This window comes from Camarhynchus parvulus, chromosome 1 (genome assembly GCF_901933205.1).
Source record: "Camarhynchus parvulus chromosome 1, STF_HiC, whole genome shotgun sequence".
Lineage (NCBI taxonomy): Eukaryota > Metazoa > Chordata > Aves > Passeriformes > Thraupidae > Camarhynchus > Camarhynchus parvulus.
This window is the reverse complement of record NC_044571.1, coordinates 109,735,213-109,742,719: the sequence shown is the minus strand read 5'-3', so window position 1 is coordinate 109,742,719 and position 7,507 is coordinate 109,735,213.

The window sequence follows — 7,507 nt, the reverse complement described above, 5'->3', positions numbered from 1 at the left end:
TTAGCTATTTCTTTCTTTTTATTCTTATGCAACTGAAAAACTCATAAATCTCTTTGTAAATTTCTGCATCCTGAGATTCTATTATTTGCATGGGATTAATTTTTAGAGCCAAGGATTTGTCTTCTGTTGAAAACGTTGTAAAACAAGTGTTCTACACTGGTTCTGTACTAAAATTAAACAGAGCGAAAGCCTTGCATTGAAGGGATTTCAAGCAGAGATCTCATGAAGGCACGGGCTTGCCTTCTCAGACACTGTCAAGTGCTTATGCTACAATGTCCTATTTAATTCTTAACATCTTTTTTTAAATTACATTAACACCATTTTACAATCAGACCTAGTGGAATCACAGCCTGAGACTTCTTAGTGTAAGACCGTTTTTTAATTTTATCATTTCCTGGCAGTTTTGACATCAGGTGGAGATTTTCCATGCAATTTATTTACCTCAAATTGATTTTTTTTGGCAAAGTTTAGTAATTCCCACTAAGGAGGTAACTGCCCTTGCTAAAATTATTTTACAACTGTTTAATTAAGAAATGCTTGCATGTCTGTCTTCTGGCTCGAGGGCTGAAGGTTTGGTGTTTTGGTCACAGACACATCATTTACTGCTCCAGCAGTGGGGGGAAAAAAACCTCCAAGCTTTGGCCAAGCACTCAGCTTTTGAAAAATTGCCACTTGCACGCAATCAGCAGGGAGCTGTTAAGAATTTAGTTGCAAAACCCTCTGAAGATCCTGACCATATGGGATGTGCTCTGTTTCAGAGCACAGGGAGATGAGCAGGGTTTTTCCCATACGCCCTGCTCCGGAGCAGACAGCGAGCAGGACTCTGTGCAGAGTCACTGTGTTCTTCTTTCTCAGGCTGTGAGGAAGGGATGGAGAGAGCTGGCAGCCAAAAACTCCAGGACAAGGAGCCCAGGAAAGGGAGAGAGAGGGTTCAAAAATCTTTGTGTAGGAGAGAATGGGATTGAGAGCTCCTGGGACAGGAACAATCTTAACAGTGGAGATGAAGATGGGATGCGGACTGCTGGAAAATAAGCAAATGATGCCTCGTGATGAATGATCTAGAGTGGGATGTGGCAGCTATCAAAAAATACCAGAATAATGTGGAAACTTAGAAATTTGGAAGGAAAACATAGGATAAGCATTGCAGAAAATGTCTTTCTTTGAAGTAAGGCGTGGTTTAGTCAGTGAGAAGAGGCATGGGATCCTTTGCTTTAAGACACTCACAGAGAGAAATGTACTTTAGGAAGCAGGAGGGTGTTAAGCTAGGAAATGAGATACCTGAAGTGCTTTTTCTTCTCCCTGTAACTTCTGCTCCAGCTGCATTGCCCCACACCTAGCTTGCCAGGTGCTCACAGGGATTATTTCTATGCTCATTTTATCAAGAAATGAAAGCAGGGGAAGCGATACATTATTTTGTGACTGATTTTACTCATGATGATCCACGTCCTCCATTAATGTGAATCACTGGCACCCTGTTGGTTTTAGTGACTTTAACATCCGTGGAGAATCTTATCAGTTACATCCGGATAAATCGTGTTTTGGGTGTTAGCAGTTGGAAACTGGGTCCCAGATGGGTGCATGGGATTCTCCCTTGGAGCCAGGGTCTAACTGGAGTGCTCAGCCCACGTGGAGCAGGGCAAGGTCACAGAAAAGGAGAGGAGTGGGACTGCACTCTGTGCTGGAGGAGCAGAGGAGCGTGGCCTGGGGCTGTGGCTGGGTGTCCCTGCTGGGACAGGAGTGTCACCAGCCTGTGCTGGACATTGCAGGCGTGGTGGGGCTGGCCATCCCAGCAGGAGCTCAGGCTCGGAGGGTTATGCTGCCTGCGTGACGTGGGAGGCCGGGTGGGGACCGAGACATCTGGTGAGAATTCCTCACGGCTGAGCTGTGCCTTGGGCTGGGATGCCGAGTAATTTAGCTGATTTCTTTTTTGGGGTTGCTGGGAGGAGGAGGAGGGGGGCTGGATGCCACAGCCTTCCAGTAACTGTCTCTCCTTCAAAATATCACTTTTGCTTTCTTTGAAGACAAGAAAGAAATTATATTTAAAAAAAAAAAAAAACAACAAACCAGGAACTGCCCCAATGTGTTTGCCTTGACAATAACTGTACATCTGCAACAGTTTATCACTATGGGAAAATGAGTGGGTAATAAAGTTTTGATGTCGGCTGTTGCATGTACAGAGGTATCACGGGCTTTGAAAATGATTTGTTATGTGAATGCCCATAGTAGCACCGAGGTTCAAAGGGAGGTGGTTTGTTTTTCGTGCCCATTTAGTTATGAATAACACCAGCTCTAATTTCCTCCTCCCACCAGCAAGCAGAGAGTCCTGCATTGGAAGCCAAATATAGCAACAAAGATATCTATCTCTGGCCAAAACCGAAAAAATCTGTTCCCTTTTAAGAATAGCATTCTATTCTTTTCTGATGGAGATGGATAAAGAGAAAAGTCAACTTTAAGGAAGCCAGTTTCTCAGTGGGAAACTCCCTGGTCTCTCTCAAATGGCCAGTGTAAAAGGTATGCACTTAGTTTTTGGCATCTGTGTAGAAGCCAATGAGGAGGCTTCTGTAGAATGCCATCAGTAAAGCCCTTTTGGGGTTGCAGCCTGGATAAATCTTCCCTACTTGCTGGTGTGTTTTTCTGGCACTGCCCTGACTCGTGAGCAGCAGGGCCCATGCTGAATGGGAATGCCACAAATTGCACAACTACCCCTGCTCTCTCTGCACCCTTTCCTTTCTGGTTTGCTCTTGAGGAGAAGTTAATCCCTTGGCTCTGAGGGACAGAGCCCTGCTCCACCTGACAAGGCAGCTTGAGGAGGTAATGTGTGGAGCAGCAGCCAGTCCATGATCCCTCCTACCCCCTTGGTTTTCTGCCTGGGGGAGGATGTGGGAAGTCATCCCTGTGCCCTTTCCCGTGACTTCCCAGCTGTGCTGTGCCCTCAGAGAGTGACTGTGGCCAGTGGGGCTGCCCAGGCCCCTGGCTGGGAGAGAAAGGATGCTGTAAAAAGAAAAAGCAGAAATGTTTGTGGTAAAGCTCTTCCTCAGGTGGGGATCTGACCTTTTCTGGATGGGAGCTGATGCTCCCTGAAGATGAGCGTGCACGTGTGTGTCACTGCCTGTTTTTAAGCTAGGATATGCTTTTAGGAGGAGGCACACACCTACACCCACAGCCCCTTTCTGATCTTGAACTTGGATTTTTTTAACTTCTCTACACCATCTGAGGAGGGCTATTCAGCCTTTCCTTCGAAGGACTTATTCCCATTCCAGCCCACCCCCACCACCCACCCGTGAGCAACTGGCATGTGTGACATGTGAGCAGAAAAAGCCCTTTCTCTAATGGAGCAGCTGTCCTTGTTTCAGAAGTGTTGCTTCATTCATTTGCAGACTGTTTGGCTGAAGGCCTTTGCTGTAAGGTGAATGCTGAAAGATTACAGAGTTAGCTCTTCCTCATTTGGAAAACTGTGACTTCATTTCTTTTTTTTTTTTTTTTTTTTTTTTGAGCCTTGGACCCCTAATGCATTTTAAAACCAATGCAGGGAAGTGTCATCCAGTAAATATATTTGCACTGGATCTGTTCTACCAGACATGTTTCTGATGGAGTTTTAAATAAACACAAGGATGTTTGGAAATATCTTGTGTATGTAAATATGTAAAATATGCAAAACAAAGCTGACAGCTGTGGGGTGTACTCATTGCTCACGTGAGGAGGCTTTGTGTAATGTTTTTTTCCATCATCCTGTCTTCTCTTTGAGCATCTGTGTCTGTTCCAAGATAATCTGTGATTCCCCCTGGACAGAGAGGGAGGAGGCTGGATGGGCCGGAGCGATTCCCCTGAAGTCAGCCTGAAACCCTGTGAAGAACCTCCTGGTGAACGGTGGAACTGCTTTCCATGGAGCACCTGAGAGCAGCCCGCAGGAATCCCTTCTCCCTGGAGGTGGGACAGTGCTGGGTCTGGCTGAGCTTGGCCCCTGAGGAGAGCAGAGCCGTGTGAGGAGCGGGACAGCAGCGTTAGTCACCAGCGCACCAGCTCCACTTCCTGAGCTGAGTCTCTTGCTTAGGACAGGACGAGTTTTGCAACCTCAATTTAGCCTCTATTTAGCCAGGCAGAGCTGAAGCCTACATCCCCATGTCAGGCATAGGGAGCACTGCAGGGAGAAGGAAAAAATAAAATCACCAAAACTCTTAAGGTTTTTTTTTTTCATTTTAATTGAGCGTTATGCTGCTTTTCAGACACCCTTCCAGAGGGTAATTCATCCTCTATGCAGTAACTGTACCACTTCCAAGTTCTACAGGATATTTGGTGTGACTTAGCCACCTGTTGTTTTTGCTGATTTTTTTTCCCCACCTCTTTCCTTGCTCTTGTTTTCCAGTCCCACTGCTTTAAGGGCAGTGTTCCAAACTCCTGGCTGTGTGCCAGTGTGGATCTCCAGGCCCATGGGGCAGCAGCTCTGCGTCACACTTCTGTGTGCACACTGAGTTTGTCCTGTCCATCACCTGGGACATTTGGATGTGCAAGTGTCCAAAGGTGCAGAACAAGTGCAAGCTCCTTCTATTTGCTTGGGTTTCACTCACAACAAATGGAAATTCTTGGCAGGAACAGTAGTCTGGGTGAAGGACTAAGTGGAAGTAGAGCAGCTCAGGAGACTTCTGTCTCCCTCAGGAAAAGTCTCATTTATTCTCTCCAGGGAAATAGCTTAAGTGCATCAGGTTTGCTGCTGCTTGTTCTCCTTGCTCCCAGGCAGTCTTTGCCTTGCTGTCACTGACATTTCTCTGTGAACATCCTTGAGGAGATCTGTGTGAGATCTAGTACTGAACCTCATCGTCACCTGACCTGGGTTGTGATGTCACCTTACCTGTGTCCCCATCACCGTGGGGATGGACACTGGAAATCTGTAGCAATTTTTAATCCTTTAATGCTGCATTCTCCTACTTTACAGAGTTTTCAAGTGAACTCATTTCCTCAGCTCTTACCCCACATAAAATCTTCCAGTGACTGCATATATTCCACCTCCAGTTTCACCTGGAAATGACCAGAAATTGCCACCAGTCTGGCTGAAGCAGTAGAGTCTTTGAAATCACTCTTAAAGCCCATGGCTCACAAAAATGTTACTGCTTTGTGGCTCATATGTGGCCAGGTTTTCTGTGCTCATCAGTGATGGAGAAATAATTGCTTTTGTATGAAGGTAGACACCAAAAGACCAGAATGCCCTACTTGTGCCAGATTTGGGTGAGCCAAACAGAGAGGCAGAGGCAGAAACACTCAAGAATGGGGCGCTGAACTTCTTTATTTCCCCTTCCATCCAACATCTGCATGTTGTGGTGAGAGCAGCACAACAAGACATGGCATTTCATCCTCCCCTCCCAGATCCCTGGGCAGAATTTCTTTTAGTTGCTTTGTGTGTATGATACTTTGCAGTGTGTGCTGGTCCTGTCAAACAGGCACTGGAACCATTTGGACAGTGCCTGACCAGCAAAACCTTGATGTTCTTCATGGACAAGCTCATCATTCACAGTGGGCACTTGAAAAACAGTGTTTGTGGTGCAGGGAATTGATAACAAACCGGGAATCGTATCAATTTTTTAATTTGGATTTGAAACATGGAGAAACTTAACATTGAAAGTGAATGGGTTCCCCAAGCTTCAGATCTGTGCCTTCAGACATTCCCTTCTAATATTTTGGGTGGTATTTCTGTGGTGCCTAACAAAGGTTCTCCCTAGTGAAGGAGAAGATGCAGCTGTCACCCATGACAGACATTGCTGATTATTTTTCATGTTGCTGTTTGCTAGTTTGCAGAGGTCTGAGAGGAAGTATAGAGAACCCAGATCAACTGATAAAACCTCCAGTTCTCCTGTGCACAGTTTAATTCACCATTGCAAAGACTCTTATGCAAATCTTAGACCTGAATTTTCATATTTTCTTTATATGAAATCAGTAATCATTATAATTTCATTTCAGCTGGAATATTATTTTTCCTTTTTTTTTTCTTTGCTGTTTGATGGGTCAGATTTAAACCATCTGCAGGCAGATGGAAAGGAAAAGTGGAATTATTGTTTTCACCAAAAAATTTTGCAGCTGTCAGGGTGTGTTTGACACAAGCCTGATGGCTGAAAACAAAGACAGGACACGTTGTCCCGGCTGGATATCAGAGAGCACAAGAGCTCTTCATGGCCAACACTTACTTGGAGAACTTGGGGCTAAATGAGGTAAACAAGGTCATTATTTAGCCATACTCAAGGGCTTCTCAGAGAGAATTATTCACTGAATTATGTACTGCTCCTGCTGGGCCTCGGTGAGGCTCTGTTGGTTTTGGCATGAGGGGGTGGCTCTCCAGCTGACAGTCACAATATGTCACCTTGACAGGGCTTTGTGACTGTCACAGCACGTGGCAGGGGCTGCAGCCATTGCTCCCAGTACCTGTCAGGATGCATTGCTTTCATAATCTGGGTTAATTTATGGCTCCATCATTAATAACCCCGGCTGATGAAAAAGGGCTGGAAGCAGAGCTTTTTAGGAGGGACGCCAGGAGCTGGGACTCAACCCCTCCCAGCAGGGGTGAGATTGCTGCTTCATGTCCAACACTGGTGGCTCCTCAGGGATACCAACACTACTATTGCTTTTTAAAGCAGTCCTTCCCACAAGGATTCAGCCTGTGAGAGCTGGATCCACCTCTGGGAGCTTGTGCATGTTGCTGCTGGTGCTTTTGTTGTTAGCCTTTGTAAGAGTGGCCATTCCTTCTGCTTGCACCAAGCTGGGACTCTTCAGGAGCTATAAATGAGTTTCCAAAGTGGTCTAAAACTCAAATCTTCTTACACACACGCCAGTGTATTTGCATGAAGAGTGCAATTCTTTGTTGTCAATGTGAAGTTTATGACCGCTAGGCCTTCCTGATATCTGTTTTTTTTTTCACATTTAATGGGAGATTTCTGCTGGGGTGGTGTTTGTTGGTTTGTTGTTTGGGGTCTTTCAATATTAACATCAGCAACATGGGCTAAGACAGTTAACAATAAAGCTTTTGTCCTTTTCATCATGAGTTTTGAGAGTGCTAATACTATGTAGTCATTGGGAGGAGAATTTTTCTGCTCTGAAGTGACAGCCCTGTATCATTTCCATCTCCTGTGGCTGACACTGTCATATTGGTGTTTATCCACGTTGTATTTTTTTCCCTCCCAAACAATTTGACTGTGTGTATCTGTAGACAGAATGTTCTTGAGCTAAGCTAAACCTAAGAGAATAAGACATTTGTGAACTGTGAGCTATTATCCATCATTAAGCCATCTGAACCCTTGCAGCGCACAAGAATTGAGTTGCACTCTCGTTATTCTGTGGTTACTGGACATGTTGTACAACAGCACAAATTGGAAACAATTTTAGAAATGGTTCCTGGATACTTGTCCTCCAAAATAGCTCAGAAGATCCAGTTTTACATCCATCTTTGGATCAAGGTAAAATGGAACTGTGCTGCTGCAGTTGTCTTAATTTGGCTACTGTGAGAGAAAGGGAAAGGCCTGGAGAT